We start from the raw sequence: 22,667 nt of genomic DNA, 5'->3' as shown, positions 1-22,667 counted from the left end.
ATTAAGCAAAAACCATTAAGTGTCAGTGAAATTTGGTAGGCATGCCTGTATGTTTTTTTAAATGTCTTTTCATTCTCAAGCTATTACAGCCATTTTTCAAGTTTTAATGCATTTAGATATTTTTAAAAAGTTGTTTTTACAAAACTATTTTAGCAAACAATAGAGTAGATATCATTTCTAGATTGGTAATGGGGTTTTTTTTGCACAAAAACTAGCCTTGAGAAATCTCTGATTTGAAGAAAAAAAACAATAAAAAGAAATTTGGGAATCTAAATTGAAACATAAAAACTCTTGTTCTAAAAGCATCTTTAATAACTGAGCATGTACTAAATTGTTTTTCACTGTGTTACTCTTGTTACAACTCTAGGTCTTAAATTATACAACAGAAAGAAAATTAAATCAACAATTTAATAAGTAAAATCAACAAGCAATTCATTTTTCTGCAATACAAAGTGAAAATTCAAGAGATATATATAGTATTGAGAATTAAATCCCAAATAATCCTAAATGTCCTACCGCAAGTCCATGATATAGAATATTCTGAATGAATTCCATTGTTTTTAATTTCCTGAAGTTAAACAGTGATGCAATCCATAATGTTCTTTGAATGAATTTATAATAATCTGAAGTGGTGTGTATAAATTCATAAGTGAATGAGCACTTTATAAATTCCAGTAAATATTTTAAACACATTATTCCTCTCAAATTATATCTGAACATAACTGTAAATTCTGTTCAAAATGGATTCCCACAGACAGACTTACAACAGGAATGAATTATGTTTTCATCAAATCCCTATTTATACACATTTTCACTTGACCTGCATCATAATAGAATGTGAAAATTACCAATGGGTCTAAGTGTGAGCAAGACTGACCTGAAACTCTTGCTATTTAAAAATTCTGTTTACAACTTACAATCGTGGACAAAAGTTAAGCACACAGTATAAATTAAATACACATAACACTCTTAGTTATCTATTATTTTCAAAAAGATGAAAAACAATTATGAATAACTGGATTCTGAGAAATTAAAGGGTACAAAAATGACTGTATAGAAAAATGTAATGAAAAATTCACCATTCTCATTGAAAAACTTTCCACTTTTAAAGTCAGAACTCCTGATTAGATTTTGCAAATCTCCAGATTTGTCCTAAGCTGACTTTTCAGTTCTGTCAAATGTATGGAGCAAGGACCTTGACAGAAAGAACTTTCAGTTTCTTATAAATAATTTGCTGTCAGATATGGCTACCATTCCTAAAGAAAGAAAAGCAGATATTAAAAAAATAGAAAGCCCTTTACACAACTTCTTCTCCAAGACCACTGATTTGAATTTGACCAAATTTGATTGAAAGTGTCCAGACATGGCAATGTTTAAATTTTATACAGTTTATGTGGATCTGCCATTGAAATAATTACTGTTAGTAAAAGCAGTAAAACCTGTTCCAATAAATGTGATTTTAGTGTGATTTAGATTTGTAATGTAGCTTTAACAATTTTCCAGTCATATCGCTATCATGTTTGCAGTGTGGCAGCTTAAAGTGATTTCTAGCACTGGAGCATCATGCCACAGACATGTAGCATGATGTACCACCCAGTCACATTATCCTGACTCCAGGATGACCAGTCCTGACACTAACCTCTTAATGCTGAGCACCTAGCGAGGCAGCTGTTAGTACCATATTTAGAAGTTTTTGGTATGACTTGACCAGGGTTCGAACGCATGATCCCTCGCATCTGGGGCAGATGCTCTAACCACTAGGCCACCGGAGTGGTCTCTAATAAATGTTGAATAGAATTTGACCAAATGTATAAAAGAAGCATCATGGAATAATGCTCCTTCATTTATTCAACTGATATTGATTTACCATGAAATATGGCCACCATTTCTAAAAATAGACACCTTTCAATCTTTCAATGACTTTTCCTCAAAACTGATTCCGATTCACCATCAAAAATGACTTCCATTGTTAAAAATAAACACCTTTAAATGACTTCTTCCCCAAAGTGGATTCCAATCCACCATTAAAAAAATGACTGCCATTGTTAAAAAAAAGAAAAACCCTTCAATGACTTTTCCATAAGTGCTAAATATTATTTGCCCTGATTTGGCCCATCATGAATACCAATGAAATTTACACAGTGGATTCTGATCTGCAATTAGATATGGTAGCCATTACTAAATTTAGAGTCACCCAACACCATTGCTGCAAAATAAGGACCTCTGCTATCTGGTGATTTACTATACAGTATTTATAGTAGCCCTATGCTGACCAGCTCAGTGAACATGCATATAATATAAGAGCCCCAAAGTTTTAAAAAAACACTTCACCTCTTTACTTTGTTTTGATGACTGGCTATAGTCAATTATACTGTTAACATCTTGGTTATAATTTGAATTAAAGAAAATTTTGCACAAAAATTTGTTAACATTTGCTATTGTAAATGTAAAATTACACATGGATTTTCATTAGATCTCTTCCATCATCAAGGTCTGTGGTTCTTGTACTGGGGCCTTCCACAGATGTTAAATACTTCTGACAGTGATACATGTAGGTATAAGGTGAAGCTGTTTGCATTTGCTACCTGCACAGTGGAGAGATGTTTGGTATACTTTCATGTTCAGTTGCTGAAAATTTCATTGCATGTTGTAGTAATGGAAATTGTGCATGATCCAAGGACAGATCAGATTAAAACAGCTGCCCTCTCCCCATGCCCATAAAAGTCAGCCACAATTTGTCCAAATAACACTAGCTTTAACAGGTGTTAAAATATAGAAACAAATTTTGCAGAGTACTAGGCAATACCAGCTTCTAAAATTGCAATGACTAAATTACAAAATATATAAAAAGTTTTAAAACATTTCTTAGTTTAATATTTTTTTCAATTAACATTTGAAGTCCAGGAAGAGCAAGCAGTTTTAATATTAGTATTACTATACTTCTCTGGGAGGAAATGCCTGTCTGAAGAATGAAAATTACAGTGGGCCAGAAGATTCCAGAACACTGGTTATCCCAGCTGGGAATCCCCACACATTTTCTCATGCGTACTGCCTTACTTCATTCGCAATTTGATTGCCGTGTTATAATATAAAAGATTTGCCACTGTTTCATGGTCATCAAGTGAATATCAAATTGTATTGTATGCTATATTCTACTCTAATATTATGCTTAAACAGTGACTGAGTTTTACTGCTCTTTATTAAAGCCATCTTGAGATTTATTCAGACATTTGTGCTGTACATGTGTATAACTTGGTATTTTAATGTAACCTTTTTCTCTTTTCCCAGGTATTAGTATTTTAATTTAAATGTGCATTTTCTGGCTAAGTGTAGGTATTTTATTTAAATTTCTCTCTCTTAGCATATTTGCAGTCAGTGGACTAGCTTTTACACTTTTAACTGTACACTACAAATCAGCTAATTCACCTTGAATTGTGCCAGTTTTATACCTGCTAAGCTGGTTTTACACCACTTTTTCAGTTCATTTATCATGATCAGTTATCAAACACAGGTTGTTTTAGTTTTGGTTTGCCATCCTTGCTTATCTTGCACATGCTTTAAGAGGACAGTCCTCTTTGTTGACTTTAGTCTGATGAGATCTGGCATCTCTCAGAGAGTAGGTGATCCTACAAAGAAACGAAGAATGTGTCCTCATCTTGTTCAGAGCTATTACCTAATCTGTATGGAACTTCTCAGATTAGAGTTATTACCTAGTCTGTGTGGAACTCCTAGGATTAGAGTTATACCCAGTCTGTATGGAACTCCTAGGATTAGAGTTATACCCGGTCTGTATGGAACTCCTAGGATTAGAGTTACACCCAGTCTGTATGGAACCCCTAGGATTAGAGTTATACCCAGTCTGTATGGAACTCCTAGGAACAGAGTTATTACCTAGTCTGTATGGAACTCCTACGATTAGAGTTATTACCTAGTCTGTGTGGAACTCCTAGGATTAGAGTTATTACCTAGTATGTATGGAACTCCTAGGATTAGAGTTATTACCTAGTCTGTATGGAACTCCTAGGATTAGAGTTATTACCTAATCTGTATCGAACTCCTAGGATTAGAGTTATTACCTAGTCTGTATGGAACTCCTAGGATTAGAGTTATTGCCTAGTCTGCATGGAAGTCCTAGGATTAGAGTTCTTACCTAGTCTGTATGGACCTCCTAGGATTAGAGGTATACCGAGTCTGTATGGAACTCCTAGGATTAGAGTTATTACTTAGTCTGTATGGAACTCCTAGGATTAGAGTTATTACCTAATCTGTATGGAACTCCTAGGATTAGAGTTATTACCTAGTCTGTGTGGAACTCCTAGGATTAGAGTTATTACCTAGTATGTATGGAACTCCTAGGATTAGAGTTATACCCAGTCTGTATGGATCTCCTAGGATTAGAGTGATTACCTAGTCTGAATGGAACTCCTAGGATTCGAGTTATACCTGGTCTGTATGGCACTCCTAGAATTAGAGTTATTACCTAGTCTGTGTGGAACTCCTAGGATTAGAGTTATTACCTAGTCTGTATGGAACTCCTAGGATTAGAGTTATTACCTAGTCTGTATGGAACTCCTAGGATTAGAGTTATTACCTAGTATACATGGAACTTCTAGGATTAGAGTTACTACCTAGTCTGTATGGAACTCCTAGGATTAGAGTTATTACCTAGTATACATGGAACTTCTAGGATTAGAGTTACTACCTAGTCTGTATGGAACTCCTAGGTTTAGAGTTATTACCTAATCTGTATGGAACTCCTAGGATTAGAGTTATTACCTAGTCTGTATGGAACTCCTAGGATTAGAGTTATACCCAGTCTGTATGGAACTCCTAGGATTAGAGTTATTACCTAGTCTGTATGGAACTCCCATGATTAGAGTTATTACCTAGTCTGTATGTAACTCCTAGGATTAGAGTTATTACCTAGTATATATGGAACTTCTAGGATTACAGTTACTACCTAGTCTGTATGGAACTCCTAGGATTAGAGTTATTACCTAGTCTGTATGGAACTCCTAGGATTAGAGTTATTACCTAGTCTGTATGGAACTCCTAGGAGTAGAGTTATTACCTAATCTGTATGGAACTCCTGGGATTAGGGTTATCACCTAGTCTGTATGGAACTTCTAGGATTAGAGTTATTACCTAATCTGTATGGAACTCCTAGGATTAGAGTTGCTATCTAGTCTATATGGAACTCAAATGATTAGAGTTATTACCTAGTCTGTATAGGACTCCTAGGACTAGAGTTATACCCAGCCTGTATGGAACTCCTAGGATTAGAGTTATTACCTAATCTGTATGGAACTCCTAGGATTAGAGTTATTACCTAATCTGTATTGAACTCCTAGGATTAGAGTTATTACCTAGTATGTATGGAACTCCTAGGATTAGAGTTATTACCTAGTCTGTATGGAACTCCTAGGATTAGAGTTATTGCCTAGTCTGTATGGAACTCCTAGGATTAGAGTTATACCCAGTCTGTATGGATCTCCTAGGATTAGAGTTATTACCTAGTCTGAATGGAACTCCTAGGATTCGAGTTATCACGGTCTGTATGAAACTCCTAGGATTAGAGTTATTACCTAGTCTGTGTGGAACTCCTAGGATTAGAGTTATTACCTAGTCTGTATGGAACTCCTAGGATTAGAGTTATTATCTAGTCTGTATGGAACTCCTTGGATTAGAGTTATTACCTAGTCTGTATGAAACTCCTAGAATTAGGGTTATTACCTAGTCTGTATGAAACTCTTAGGATTAGGGTTATTACCCAGTCTATAAGGAACTCCTAGGATTAGGGTTACTATCCAGTCTGTATGGAGCTCCTAGGATTAGAGTTATTACCCAGTTGGTATGTAACTCCTATGTTTAGAGTTATTACCCAGTCTATATGGAACTCCCAGGATTAGAGTTATTATCCAGTCTGTAACTCCTATGATTAGCATTTTTATCCAGTCTGTATGGACCTCCTAGGATTAGAGTTATTTTATTACCCAGTCTGTATGGAACTCCTAGGACTAGAGTTATTACCCAGTCTGTAAGTAACTCCTAGGATTAGCATTTTTATCCAGTCTGTATGGACCTCCTAGGATTAGAGTTATTTTATTACCAAGTCTGTATGGAACTCCTAGGACTAGAGTTATTACCCAGTCTGTAAGTAACTCCTAGGATTAGCATTTTTATCATGTCAGTATGGAACTCCTAGGATTAGTGAACACCATGCCAAAAAACTTTATAATTGGGTGGTGAGTGAGTTGCACCCTTGCAGGAGGAGAAACAGCACCACCATATTTCATGAGGGCAGAGAGTGAGTTGCACCCTTTCAAGAGGAGGAACAGCACCACCATATTTCATGAGGGCAGAGAGTGAGTTGCACCCTTGCAAGAGGAGGAACAGCACCACCTTATTTCAAGAGGGCAGAGAGCGAGTTGCACCCTTGCAAGAGGAGAAACAGCACCACCATATTTCAAGAGGGCAGAGAGTGAGTTGTACCCTTGCAAGAGGGAGGAACAGCACCACCATATTTGATGAGGGCAGAGAGTTCCACCCTTGCAAGAGGGAGGAGCAGCATCACCTCCATTCCATGAGGGCACAGAGTGAGTTGCACCATTTCAGTCACTGTGGCATATTTTCTGCAACAAGGTCAATCCCCTGGCTAAGTCTTGGGTCTGGGGAAGGGTCTTCCTAAATATTCTGAGTTGCCTGAGGAGTCTTTGCCCAGTTGCTGGATAAAGGACACCAGTGTTTTGAACCCCTACAGTATGGAAATAAAAACAGGAATCCCCCTTCCCCAGACTTCCATTTCATCCCATGAATGGCTGGGAATTCTTAACAGATGCCAATATGACTCAGGATTGTATTGGCATTCCATCTCCTGTATTATTCCTCTAAATCCCTATGGTAGGTGTGGCCTTCCACCACAGGAAGCAGTTGGCCCTTCCCCTAATGTGGAGTCATTAACTTACTAGACCTTGTTGCATGGGCTTGAGGTCATGACTGCAATCTGTGGTCCAGCATCATCATACGATGTTGGGCCTTAAAATGGGAGGGCATAAACCCTCTTTGCCAGAATGAAGGAGAGTTACCCTAATCCAATAGCATTAAAATACATTCAATTATCTTTGCAGGATGAAGTTACTGTGTTATAAGTGCCTGTATCATATTCTAGCAGAATCTAATTGTTAGTAGTGACAGCAGAACATTATTCCCAGCATTCTGGATATTTGATACCAGAGACTGTCAACAGGTTCAGTGCTGTTGTTTATCTTCCCATGGCTATCTGAGCCTGGATAAGGCACAAATGTTAATTTAATTAGAATCCCATGTGTCTAACCCTTACTAAAACAAGAGCAGAGTGATAGAGCAGGCAGTTTTTAGCTGGGCTTGGTACTGTAATGAACACTGGTTTTTCTAGTTTATTTTTAAGATTTTAGCTTTATTTTACATAAAGTTGTAGGACCCTTACTTGGTGTTTGTGTGTCCTTTGAACCCGAATGTAACATTTTGGTGGCAGCGGTACGGATTCCAAAAATCCTGTGTGAATTATTTGGAATTTTTTCAATACGTTGGAATTGTGTTTGACAATTCTGAAAGCTGTGAATTCAGTGAATCTGTGATATTAGCAGTGACTGGTTGTACTGTGTGTATAATGTACAGTTGTTAATTGCTAAGTGCAAAGTGTGTATCACTGTAACGAGTGTACACGTGTAAGCCCAGAAACTCTGAGATAATTAAAGCTAGTCCAGTGGCTGTGAATACAGTGATAGGACTTACAGTACGTACATATAGTTGGTCATTATGTCGGTTGCTGATGATGTCGAAGTTGAGGGAGCCACGGTTGCTTCATGACGACCACGAAGAAAAGCGGCAGCACAGAAATTGATGGAATTTACAGATAATGAAGTTATGGAATATGAAGAGGAACTTAACCTTGAGCACATACAACCACCCAAGGAAACAAAGCGAAAAACTAGCACAAAGAAAAATGAAAGAGAATTTGAATTAAGACAGAAGGAGTTTGAATGGGAAATGGAAAGAGAGAAATTAAGATTAGAAATGAAGCGTTTGGAAATTGAGTTAGAAAAAGTAAAACATCAAGAAAACACGACTGAAAAAACATCTTTAATGACATTAAAAGTAAAGCTACATGCATATGACCATGAATGAGGAGAGGATATTGTGACTTTCCTAGCAGAGTTTGAATCAATTGCAAAACATGCCAAGTGGTCTGACGAGTTGAAAGTATTACAGCTAAGAACTCTGTTGACAGGGGAGGCTAGATATGTTGCAACTCAAGCTTGTGGTGATTACCTGGAACTCAGGAAAGGACTGATTGATCGTTTTGGAAAGAGACCGCATGAACATTTCACGGTACTGTTGAACATGAAGAAGGAAAGCACTGAGACGTATCGTGGTCTGATGGCCAGGATTGATCAGCACATAAAGCGTTTCTTGGAAGATCATGACCCAGTTATTTGTCTTCGTGAGGAATTTTTCTTGAAAGCCTTGCCACAAGATCAAGCACAGTGGATTAGGAGGAACAAGGGCTCTAGTCCAGTCGTAGAGGCCGCGGAATATTATATTCCCACAAATTTACAACAGCAAGGGCAGCGGATTAAGTTTCATCAAAATATAAATGTAAATAGTAACAAGATGAATAGTCAGAACTTACAGCAGCAAGCAAAACTAACATCGATAAAAGACCAGTCCAGGCAGAAGAATAGGCAGTGTTATCGATGCAAACAATGGGGACATATTGCAAGGTATTGTCCAACAGATGACATGAAACATCGTGGCAATCCGGCAACTTGTTTTGTTAAGCCAACAATTGGTGAAAGGCTTATTTCAGAAACAGGATGTGTGAATGGGCGCGAGATCATGTTTGTGAAGGACACTGGATCAGATATGACCTTGATAAGAGAAGATCTTGTTGATGAGAGTTGCAAGCTGGAGGGGCACAAGGTTACATTATACACAGCAGTGGGTCAGCCATTTACCGCACAGTTGGCTGTGGTAAATATCGACACTACATATTATAAGGGACCAGCGCAAGTGGGTCTTGTTTCAAATCTAGCCGCTGAAGCCCTATTGGGGATGGATATACTTAGCAAGAAAGGGTCATTTGTTGTTACGAGGTCGATGTTAAAAGGACTCGACGATGAGAGGACTGTGGAAAATACTGATCAATGTGAGTATGAGGGTAAGAATGACGTTGTCAACAACAGCATCGAGACAGAAGATCCTGATCAGCGTGATGACATTGAAGTTGACGAACTTTCAGCAATGAATGCGGACATGTCGAAACTACAGATTGCAGATATTTCACTACAAAGTATTAGAGAGAAGTCCTTTGCTGCTCGTGAAGAGGCTGAGGAGGAGCCAATGGCATTCTTCTGGGAGAATGATATTTTGCGACGGAAATGGCAATCTGGTGATGGTTCACATGGAGGGGACCAAATAGTTGTACCAGCAGGATTATGGAAAATGGTAATGGAGCTGGCACATGATCGACCCCTTGCAGGTCACCTGGGTTTGGAGAAAACAAAAGAGAGGATTCTCCAATCGTTCTTTTGGCCTGGAATGTTTTCCGATGTAAAAAGATATTGTACATCGTGTCATGAATGCCAGATGACAGCAAAACGGACTGCAGGTGAGAAAGCACCACTGGTATGCCCACCGGTGATAACAGAACCGTTCTCAAAAATTACAATGGATATTGTTGGACCATTATCTAGAACGAAGTCTGGACACAAATACATTCTGACGGTTGTTGATGATGCAACGAGGTATCCCGAAGCTTTTCCTTTGAAGGATATGGAGGCAACTAGTGTAGCTAGAGCACTGATTGAGCTGTTTAGCCGTGTTGGTTTTCCAAGGGTCATATTAACAGACAAAGGTACCAACTTCACTAGCTCATTATTGAAACAGCTGTATGAACTAGTGGGTATTCGTGGAGTTACAACAACGCCGTATCACCCGCAAGCGAATGGAAAAGTAGAACGTTTTAACGGGACCTTGAAGTCAATGTTGCGGAAGTTCTGTACAGACAACAAGAATGAATGGGATGAGATGTTGCCATTTTTGTTGTTTGCATACCGCGAAGTCCCACATGAGGAAACTGGATTTGCACCCTTTGAGATGTTGTATGGTTGGCCAGTTAGGGGGCCAATGCAGATTTTACAAGGCTTGTTTACAGGAGAGGAAGATGTAAGGAAGTCAACTGTGGAGCATGTTGTGAAAATGCGTGAGAAGTTGGCTGACATCGGGGCTCTTGTCAAAGATAATCTGTTGGATCGCCAAAAGAAAATCAAGGCACTGTATGATCGTCACACGAAAACACGAGAATTCAGTCCTGGAGATGAAGTCCTCATTCTCTTGCCATCAAGTTCGTCCAAGATCAAGGCACAATGGCAGGGACCTTATCGTGTGGTCCGGAAGGTAAACGATGTTAACTACCAGGTATCAGTACCCGGTAGGCGCGGTACAGTTACTTATCATATAAACTTGCTGCGTGGATACAAGCGTGCTGTGCTGCTGGCGACGAAGGCATACGAGAACGATGGTGTGGATATTGATTTTCCTCCAAGAGCAGGTGAAGGTGATGCTGGCGTTAAGCTGGGGGTAAACTTGACAAAAGACCAACAAGAGGATATTAGAAATCTTTGCAATGAATTTCAGGATGTTCTAACAACTAGGCCTGGTCGAACAAACATCTTAACTCACAGTATAAAGACAACTTCGGAGACACCAATTAAACAACGGCCATATAGAATACCTTTCGCGCAACGGAAAGAGGTAAAAGCAATATTGGATGAAATGCTAGAGCAAGGCCTCATTCGGCCCTCAAGCAGTCCATGGAGTTCGCCTTGTGTATTAGTTGACAAAAAGGATGGAACTCTTCGGCTATGTGTAGATTACCGCAAGCTTAATAATATCACCGTATTCGACGCGTATCCAGTCCCACGAATGGACGATCTATTTGAGAAGATTGGTTATGGAAGTTACTTGAGTCAGATAGATCTCACTAAGGGTTACTGGCAAGTTCCTCTAGCTGAAGAATCAAGGCAAAAGTCTGCATTTGTGACTCCGTTTGGGCTCTATGAATTTAACGTTATGCCCTTTGGTATGAAAACTGCACCTGCCAGTTTCACCCGACTCATCGACTTACTGGTGTCCGGACTACATAATGTCGCAGCATATTTTGACAATATCATTGTGTCAAGCAAAACTTGGTCAGAACATATAGATAATCTGCGTGCCTTGCTGAAACGTATACGGGAAGATGGCCTTACAATAAAACCATCAAAGTGTGAGTTTGGAGCAGCTGAGATCGAATGCCTCGGGCATATCATTGGAGGAGGAAAAATTAAGACAGACGACAATAAAATTAAAGCAATGCGTGAGTTTCCATTACCCACCACGAAAAAGGGGATACGCTCATTTCTTGGAATGGTTGGATACTACAGAAAATTCCTTAAGAACTTTGCTGAAGTAGCAGTACCATTAACCTCCATGACACAGAAAGGAAGACCAAATATAGTTGTATGGACTGAAGAAGCTGTCCGATCATTTAAAATGTTGAAGGATGCTCTTATTAAGACCCCAGTCCTTATTGCCCCGGATTTCAGCAGGGAATTCATCGTGCAGACAGATGCTAGTGACACAGCAATTGGTGCTGTGCTAAGCCAGACAATGGATGGTGAAGAACATGCGGTGGCCTATCTAAGCCGGAAGCTTCTTCCGCGAGAGCAGAAATATGCAGCTATCGAGAAGGAATGTCTTGCGATCGTGTGGGCGGTTGATTCTTTAAAGTATTACCTGTCAGGGACAACATTTGAAATCGTAACTGACCACAACCCATTGACATGGTTAAATCATATGCAAAGCAAAAATCAGCGTCTACTTAGATGGTGTTTGGCACTCCAGCCTTACAACTTCATTATCAAGCACAGGAGCGGAAAACAACATGGGAATGCAGACGGACTATCGTGCATGTAACTGGAGTATGTAGGAATAAAATTACAAGAGAGATACTGGTGATTAGTACACTCCAAGGGCACTGAAAAACCTGGAATAGCTCAGGATTCCTGGACTTTTGGAACTTCATTGTGTTCTGTTTAAAATCATAAGAAATTTATGTGAATATAGACCAATTTGTTGGATTTTAATAGTGACTGTAAGCTTTATGCATTCTGATAATAATGTAAGCTTTATACAAGTTTTATCAATTTTACTGATGTACCAAGCCAGCAAGTATTTTAAAAATATTATATCGAAAACATAAAGTTTCCTCTTAAGAAGGGAGGTGTTATAAGTGCCTGTATCATATTCTAGCAGAATCTAATTGTTAGTAGTGACAGCAGAACATTATTCCCAGCATTCTGGATATTTGATACCAGAGACTGTCAACAGGTTCAGTGCTGTTGTTTATCTTCCCATGGCTATCTGAGCCTGGATAAGGCACAAATGTTAATTTAATTAGAATCCCATGTGTCTAACCCTTACTAAAACAAGAGCAGAGTGATAGAGCAGGCAGTTTTTAGCTGGGCTTGGTACTGTAATGAACACTGGTTTTTCTAGTTTATTTTTAAGATTTTAGCTTTATTTTACATAAAGTTGTAGGACCCTTACTTGGTGTTTGTGTGTCCTTTGAACCCGAATGTAACATACTGGTTGAAGTTTCTCCTTCCCCATGACTTCCCTGCAACCAAGAGACATTGGGTAATGTACTGGCAGTCTTGTTTCTGAGGAAATGTATGAGGATGAAGACATCCTGTCTGTCCTCATTGATGAGCATGATTTTGTCACTAAATAGGTTGGTTTGGTACCCCTTCCTTTTGAGCCCCCTGCTTCTTTTTGCCCGTTAGTATGGAGGCAGAGGAGAAAAAGAAGAGTGGGACTTTCAATGAAGCAGTAAATGAGGTGTATGGCCTTTTTTTCCATTAACCTGTATCCCAGACCTTTAGGTTCTGCTGATAATAACATTCTTTCCAGATTGGAGAAACCTTTTGGGACAGATTCTCAACTAGACCTCTTGTTACTTCTTCACTCAGCCATGTTTAAGGATCTCACAATTTTTTTAACAAGGGCCATATTTTAGATAAGACAATCAATGCAGGGTGTGGTTTGTCTCCAACCCCCACATATTGTGACTCTTTGTTCTAACTATCAGGTTCATATCCATGCCTGGCCCACTAACCTGCCATTTTCAATGCTGAACTGGCTCAAATATTTATATGGGGACCTGGACTCACCTTCAAGTGAAACACTGAAATCCTTATGGCAAAAGGGTAAGTCACTAGTAATTATGGCTTTGCATGCTCACCTTTCCAGCAGCCTTATTCAGCCTGCTGAAAGAGGAATTTCTGTTCCCAGTCTCAATCATTTGTCCACCTTCTCAAGATTATCAGTGTAGACACTTCCAAAGTCTTACTAGAGCAATGCTCCCAGTCAAAGCAATGACCCGATTTCATAGCTCACCCTTGGAAGGGCATGGATCAATACCCAGGTTCGCAGTCTGTTCCATCTTTCCTAAGGACAAGGGTGGTCAGCCTAAGAGCTTCCTCTCCTACAGAAGATACTGTACCTCTTTCTTTGACTCTTCTTGGTGCCAGATTAAATTTCTTTTCAGAGGCTTATTCTGGCATAATGGTTGTTTTCTGGACCCTTTCTATCGAAAAGGTGGCTACTGGCTTTGGTTCGGGGATCTCCCTTCTCTAGTAAGGTCCCCATTTGATCCACCAGTTAAATCTGGAGTACTTAAGGAAGAGGATCACTTCTTTCTTCTGAAGGATGCAAACGAAGGGTATTAAAAGCCTAACCTCCAGCACTGACATCATATGACCAGGCATAGTAGCCTTTCATTATTGCACAAATACTGATGTACCATCCAATTCACATGAAGATATCAAAGCTATAGAAATCATGACACAGTATTTTTTTCATGAACATACAATGAACATCATTGGGAAAAAATTCCAGTGACCCAAATTTCTTGCACTTTGGCATTTAGGCACTTGTCAGACAGGTGAGTGATCTCTGGTTCAACTGAGACTCTTGCTTTCATTTAGTTTAAAAACATATTTGCAATGTTTTCTCACCTGCAGTGACTGTTGCATAATTTCAGATATAGTGGACACAATGTCTGTCAGTCCATGTGATTGTTTATGTGGTATAAACGTTTATTTGAAGTATATTAAATGGCAGCATCCCTTGTTTTAATCATGGACCATCATCAAATTTTGCCCACAAATGCATTGCGGTTGGGATATCTCTAGAGATTGAAGGTCAGGGTCACAAGGAGCAATTGTTGAAGTTTTAAGTGAATAGACAATTGTTCAAGTCTTTAGTTCTGACAGCACTGTCTCCTCTTGTCATGAATGAGTTGGTCAGAGATGAAGTTAAAATATTCATAACAGGATACAAATAGGGCTGCCAGTGTGAAGGCATAGGTCAAGTTCACAGCATGCCTGTGTTTGGTAGGGGGAACTTATGTGTCTCTGGCTAATCATTCGACTTGTAACCAGATTTGTCAGCTTGGAAATAATTGATCCAGGTATCAAAAGTCAAGGTCACAGGATTGTTGAGAGCTGTATAAAGGGGCTACATAATACCATACATGTTTATTATCAGCTATGTCACATATTAGCAAAAGAATGGAGTGGCTAAAAGGTCAAGGTCACATGATTGTTTAGTCAGATGAAACTTGGGCTGCAGCAACATCATTACTGGCAAGACAATTACACTTATGGATTTCACATTTTTATGAGGCCAAGCCCCTAGCACCTACTTAAGGGGACTTCTGAAAATCCTTATTATTATGTATTGGTTAAAAGTGCGATAGCAACAGATGTTTGATACTGCATTTGCAAACTCAGACCACCAGAACTGATTATTTTTTGTTTTTGTTTTTTGACTTTCTCAAGTATCACATTTAATGATGGCCTTTAATGTATTGTAAACTGATGGAGTACTTTTACTGCGCAACATTAGATGGGTTTAGACAAGGTGTAAGTGGTAAAGATGAACTTTGCCTTGGTAGGGATCAAAGGTAAAATGACTGACAGTTTTGAAAACAAGTATCCTGTAAGAGTCATATAAGATGATTTATTTATGTGTGGAGAATCAGCTTTCATGATGGAACCATATGTTTAATATTATGATGTTACAGTAGATTTCGCTTAGCACTACCCATATTGGTTTGTCTTTCCCCTGAGAGGGACTATGTAAATAATTGTAATACTTTCTTAATTATACAAAATACCAGACATAAGAAAAACATGAATGCTCATATACCACAGTAAAGCAGTACAAATGGACTCTTCTTCAGGCATGGAGAGACTTTGATCTGTTTTTGTCTACTGATCAAGCATAGGCTTCTTGAGGGATGCAGTGTTGTGCTTAAAGCAAACATGGTTCCCGGTGTTACTAACTATAAGAACACCAGATGGGCATAAATTCAAATATACACTATAAAACATTTCATTGGGTACAAAATAGACTTCATGGTGATGTAAAATGTATTGGCTACTGTGAAATTATAAATATAAAAGATGAATGCCTGAAACTGTAAAGGTGAGTGACAGGTGATGTAAATCAGTGATAGTATCTTGGGTTTAACAGGGTTAGGCAGTTATGCTAATCAAGTCACTATGGTAGTAACAATATTAGGGGATAAGTGGAATTTTTGCTTCAAACAACATGTAGTCCTTTGCACTAGTGTAAAAAAAATGAGACATAAAAGCAAACCATCCAGTCAAAGACAAGACACAGTAAAGATAATGACATTAATAATGAAATTATAACTTGTATTGGAGAATATAACCAGCTATGTTTGTGATCCTTGACATCTGGCTTTTATGCAGAAACATTATGTTCAAGTGTTTTAATGGTCAGGATTAGACTATATGATATCTGATTGGTTGCTGTTTATGTGTATGGCTAACCTGACAGGAAAGCACATTATTTTACATGTTGCCATGGATGCACAGCACTCTCTGATGAAATTCCTATAATAAACCCATGGGAACATCATCATGCTGAAAATTCGGTAGCTCTTGATTCGATAATACTCTGGATCAAACTGATATCTCACAGAATTTAACCATCCTTGATGTATGCAGATCTGTACCAGCATTTAACCAGCCTTGATGTATGCAGATCTGTACCAGCATTTAACCAGCCTTGATGTATGCAGATCTGTACCAGCATTGAACCAGCCTTGATGTATGCAGATCTGTACCAGCATTGAACCATCCTTGATGTATGCAGATCTGTGCCAGCATTGAACCATCCTTGATGTATGCAGATCTGTACCAGCATTTAACCAGCCTTGATGTATGCAGATCTGTACCAGCATTTAACCAGCCTTGATGTATGCAGATCTGTACCAGCATTGAACCAGCCTTGATGTATGCAGATCTGTACCAGCATTGAACCATCCTTGATGTATGCAGATCTGTGCCAGCATTGAACCATCCTTGTTGTATGCAGATCTGTGCCAGCATTGAACCATCCTTGATGTATGCAGATCTGTACCACCATTGAACCATCCTTGATGTATGCAGATCTGTACCACCACTGAACCATCCTTGATGTATACAGATCTGTACCAGCATTGAACCATCCTTGTTGTATGCAGATCTCTGCCAGCATTGAACCATCCTTGATGTATACAGATCTGTACCAGCACTGAACCATCCTTGTATGCAGATCTGTACCAGCACTGAACCATCCTTGATGTATGTAGATCTGTACCACCACTGAACCATTGTTGCTGTATGCAGGTCTGTACCATCAATGCACCATCCTTGTTGTATGCAGATCTGTGCCAGCATTGAACCATCCTTGGTGTATGCAGATCTGTACCACCATTGAACCATCCTAATGTATGCAGATCTTTACCACCACTGAACCATCATTGATGTATGCAGATCTGTGCCAGCATTAAAACCATCCTTGGTGTATGCAGATCTGTCCAGCATTTAACCATCCCTGGTGTATGCAGATCTGTGTGGAGAAATTAGCTATGTTAATCATAGTTTTTAAAACTTCATGTGTCTGAAAACTTATTCTGTGTACCTAAGGAATAATCTGCAACTTTCATTATTTGGGTTCAAAACCAAAACTCTATGAATAGAACCTTTTCTTCATCCATTTTGTAACCGCTCCAGTGGCCTAGTGGTTAGAGCATCCGCCTCAGATGTGGGAGGTCGTGGGTTCGATCCCCGGCCAAGTCATACCAGAGACTTAAAAAATAGTCCTAACAGCTGTCTTGTTTGGCGTTCAGCATTAAGAGGTTAGTGTTTGGGCTGGTCGGCCTGGTGTCAGGATAATGTGACTGGGTGGGACATCATGTTACATGTCTGCAGCATGCTGCCCCAGTGCTAGACATCACTATAGACTGCCACATTGCAGACATTGTAGCAATATGACTGAAAAATTGTTAAAGCTACGTTAAAATAAAAATCACATCACATCATCTATTTTGGGGCCCCGAGTGACTGAGTGGTCTAAAGCGCTCTCCATTACTGATCACTGCTATCTCACCTCTGTCTGCTTTGGTTCGAATCTTGGATTCAGCTAATGTAGGTACATGAGAAAGCATGCCAGTAGCTTCTCGTGGGTCATTGGTTCTTTCTGGGGTTTTCCCGGGTTCTTCCTCCACCATTAATACTGGCCGCCATGTATAGCCTATCGTGTGCTGAAAAATTACATTAAACCCTACAGCAACAACATCATCCAATTTTAGTTATTGATAGGATCAACTTTGTAAAGATAATTTACTTCATTTTTACTTTTCATTACCAACCAATCAAGGCGTCCCAGATCTGTGTGTCCCCTTTTTATATGTTCACTGATTTCTAGTCTAGTTTTTTAATAATTAGTATCATTAATTACTTAGGACTCACAGTACTTATGATATGGAAGAATGGGATCCAGTCTAGAAATGGGTGGACATAAAGTAGAGTATTTATGGGTCTGGCTGGCAAGGATTGGTTGATAATGCAAGTAAAATGTTATTAAAAAGAATATTTTGACAGGCTATACCAGTTATAATTGAAAAAATGGAGACAATGATGGAATTTCAGTCCCTTTACAGACTTGAGTCTGGAAAACTCATTATTACAATTAGCACCAGACTCTTTTGGTGCTGAATTGAAAACATGTTTCAAACACATGTAACAATGCCGTGGCTCATGTGGTTTTCTCGGCATCAAAGATATGTCTATAAATATTTATTTGATCATGAGCTTTTAGAATTTAAATTTATTTCATTTTTAATATCATTATGTTTCTGTGGGTTTATTTTGGGGGCTGAATTAGTATATTGAGACCTGTAACTGTGTTGACAGGAATCTGATGATCTAGAATTAAAAATATACCCTGATAAATGTCCAAACCAGTTGCTATTTCTTGGAGGGGATTTTTAAATCTTGGTCCATTTTAAAGGTAAAACATCTGGTTTCTGCATGGGGATGGAAAAGTATGTAACTAGAATTTACCTCAAAATTTTATGGTTCTAGCTTTTTGTGGACACCGAAAATATTATGAGGATTAGTTGTTTTTGAACTTACACTGGTCTCATGGGCTGGTGAATGTATATGGTGGGTGTTAATTCTTTTGTGCACATGTATTTGATGCCTTTTCATTGTTTGTACACCTACATTTGATACCCATTAATTGTAAATTAACTGCTCCAGGGACCAAGTGGTTAGAGTGTCTGCCTCAGATATGGGAGATCACAGGTTCAAACCCCAGCCAATTCATACCAAAGACTTAGAAAAATTGTACTAACAGCTGCCTCACTTGGTGCTCAGCATTAAGAGGTTAGTGGTCGGCCTGGTGATGAATAATGTGACTGGGAGGGACATATTGCTACATGTCTGTGGCATGATACCCCAGTGCTAGACATCGTTATAAACTGCAACACTCCAGACATTGTAGCAATATGACTGAATTTTTTTTAATGCTACATTAAAAACAAAAATCACACGCACACACTCATTGTAAATGATATACAGTAATTACCCATCATGATATTCCATATGTTTTATTTTCTGTATTATCAAATGATGAGTAGTATTCAACAAAGACCTTGCTCTATTTGGTGTTGCTTTTGATAGACTGCTCCACTTTTACAAAATTGGAATTTGTCTTTTGAGCATGTAGATGTAATTTGAGAAATATAGTATCTAGTTTTGATGATATGAAGTTGGATTATCTTAGAAACTATGTCATTGTCAAGAAATGTGAGAAACTATCTTGTGGCCACAAGATGTTTTATCATGGCCATGAGATAATTATGTTATGGTTACCAGATAGTACCGCATGGCTATGCATATTGATTTGAATGATGTTCCATCCATGCTTCCGCCTCCAAGTAGAATGTTTTCATTGGTCAACTGTGATTGAACATTTCTTCTCATGTTCAGTTTTGTGGTAATGGTTGTGTTTTCACACCAGAATAAGTCTGGATGCTTGGGAGGCACAGACAAACATTTGGGGAAGAGTCTTTATTTATTGTTCAGAACTTGTGTTTTGACATGAAGCATTTCATGAACATTTGTAGTTTACTGCTAATTAGACTTTCATTCCATCACTAAGTTTGCTTTTCCTTGCCAGACAAATATTATAAATTATGATTAGCTTGGATCTCTCAGCCATTTGCAAAAAAAATCTTTCCTTAATGCAGTACTTCAAAGAAGCAGTTGGATAATTGCCTGATATGTAATGATATGTTGAGATGCTAATGCTGCAGCTGTTTTGTGTTGTCGACCTGGATACCTGAAGGAAGAATCGAGATACGGTCATGGTAATTAGTCTCAGTTATCCTTCCCTAAATGTACCAATTATAAAATCTGTAGAACTGAGCAAAATGTATTGAGATTACATTCACTGTAAGTACAGTTATTTGATTTGTTATTATTTCAGTTGGTTTGGAGTGTCACACAAGATTTTTTATTTGGTTTATTGATGGTTTGAAGTGTCCCACTAGGTTTTTTGATGTGGTTTGTTTATGATTTGATGTGTCCCATTAGGTTTTGATGTAGTTTGTTGATGGTTTGATGTGTCCCACTAGGTTTTGATGTAGTTTGTTGATCATGGTTTGATGTGTCCCACTAGGTTTTGATGTAGTTTGTTGATCATGGTTTGATGTGTCCCACTAGATTTTGATGCAGTTTGTTGATCATGGTTTGAAGTGTCCCACTAGGTTTTGATGTAGTTTGTTGATGGTTTGATGTGTCCCACTAGGTTTTTGATGTAGTTTGTTGATGATTTGATGTGTCCCACTAGGTTTTTGATTAATGGTTGAACAAGTCATGCATCTTCATGAAGTGATAAGGTGGCCACATGTGTAGATTTTTCCACAAATTGTGTATTTTAATCAAAGTTGTAGGTTTGTTTCAGATTATGCAATTTTTGTTGAGTTTAGTTTTAGAGTATGCAAATTGTAGATTTTTACAGATTTGATGTGAACATTTTCAGCCAAATTCCATTTTGAGTGCACCTAGCTATAAGGCCTAGTGAATGTATGGTATTACCCTGCATCTGCTGTGCATCATTTGTCACCTGTCATCTATCATCTATTCTTCAATAATTGAGTTTTCACACTTTGGAGTCCATATTACTAATATAGTTTTAGACTTGCAATATATGTTGATACCATCTAAATATTTGACAAATTTGAAAATCAGCACAATAATGTGATTTTGCTTGTTTGACTTTGTTATCACACTGAGAGCCATATTTTTGACCTTAAGTTGGAATATATTATATCTTTAAGATCTTGGACAAGATAAAAAAAATGAGCGAGTTGCACATGAACAAATGAAGTGAACTTGCATCTGATTGGCAGACCTTATATCCCCTCAGAAAGCCATTATGTTGATCAGATTTTTTTTCAAATTTGGCATATGACCTATATCTTCAAGATCTTGGATGGGTGTTTGATAATAGCAAGATCTACACATACAAATCAGGTGACCTTGCATCTGATTGGATGACCTTGTTATTACTCTGGAGGCTAATTTGATCATACTTGAAATATATGCAAGTTATATGACCAAGATCTTGAGTAAGTTTGATAATCAGAGCAAGGTCCATGCATATTAATAAGCTCATCTTGTATCTGATTGGTTGCATCTGTTACCCACCCCCCCAGCCATATTTGTGATCTGAATATGAAAACTAAGAATATATTATAATACCATCAAGATCAAACTTGGAAAAATGTTATATTTAGCCTGATCCATGATCTGATTTTGATAAAATTTTCAAAATGTTGTCCTATATAGTGTATGATAAATAGCAAGATCTTACACATACAAATCAGGTGACCTTGTCATTAACAAGGTGATCATGAAGGTGATTGCCTGAGCTTCTTTTACTGCTCTAGAGTCTAGTCTGATTCAGTTATAATCATGCGTGGTAAATAGCATAAATCATTAAGATACTGGACAAGTACAGTTTTGAGCAAGACTAAATATAGATATTAAATCATTAAGATAATGGACAAGTACAGTTATGAGCAAGATTCATACATAATAAATCATTAAAATACTGGACAAGTACAGTTATGAGCAAGATTCATAGATATTAAGTCATTAATATAATGGACAGGTACAGTTATGAGCAAGATTCATATATATATATATATATATATATATATATATATATATATATATATATATATATATATATATATAAAATCATTAAGATACTGGACAAGTACAGTTATGAGTAAGATTCATACATATTAATCATTAAAATACTGGACAAGTACAGTTATGAGGAAGACTTAATTATACATATTAAACCATTAAGATACTGGACAAGTACAGTTATGAGCAAGACTTATACATATTAAATCATTAAGATACTGGACAAGTACAGTTATGAGCAAGATCCATACATATTAAATCATTAAAATACTGGACAAGTACATTTATGAGCAAGATTCATACATACGGATACTTAAATAACCATTATACAAACCAACACAAAACACAAATAGAACATCTACATCCAGACCTAAACTGGAAACAGATCTGGGAGAAATGGGGGAAAATAAAGAACACCAATACTCAAACAAGAATATATCTCTACCTACACGATGCATGGTGGACAGAAGAAAAAGCCTTCTTTAGGAAAATCATCCCATCCATACCACCATGTATCTTATGCAACACACAATACAATAGCAAATGACATTTAATTTTATATTGTCTATATACAAAAACACAAAGGGATGCCATAAAACAGAAAATTAAAAATTCAATATGGAATTTTCAGACAAAACACTTATTGTACACAGACAACAATAGAGGATAAATACCTATATGATGAGATAATTCAATTCATAAATAACATCATGCAAATTAGAAACAATAAGATACGTACGACCAAACCATCAGAATAACATCCAACATGTACACAGGACTAATTACCATTACACAAAAATATCATCCAACATGTACACAAGACTAATTACCATTACACAAAAATACCATCCAACATGTACACAGGAATAATTACCATTTACACAAAATATCATCCAACATGTACACAAGACTAATTACTATTACAAAAAAATATCATCCAACATGTACACAAGACTAATTACCATTACAAAAAAATACCATCCAACATGTACACAGGAATAATTA

Source organism: Sinohyriopsis cumingii, chromosome 17, assembly GCF_028554795.1.
Source record: "Sinohyriopsis cumingii isolate HCF-2022 chromosome 17, ASM2855479v2, whole genome shotgun sequence".
NCBI lineage: Eukaryota > Metazoa > Mollusca > Bivalvia > Unionida > Unionidae > Sinohyriopsis > Sinohyriopsis cumingii.
This window is presented reverse-complemented; position numbering follows the sequence as displayed.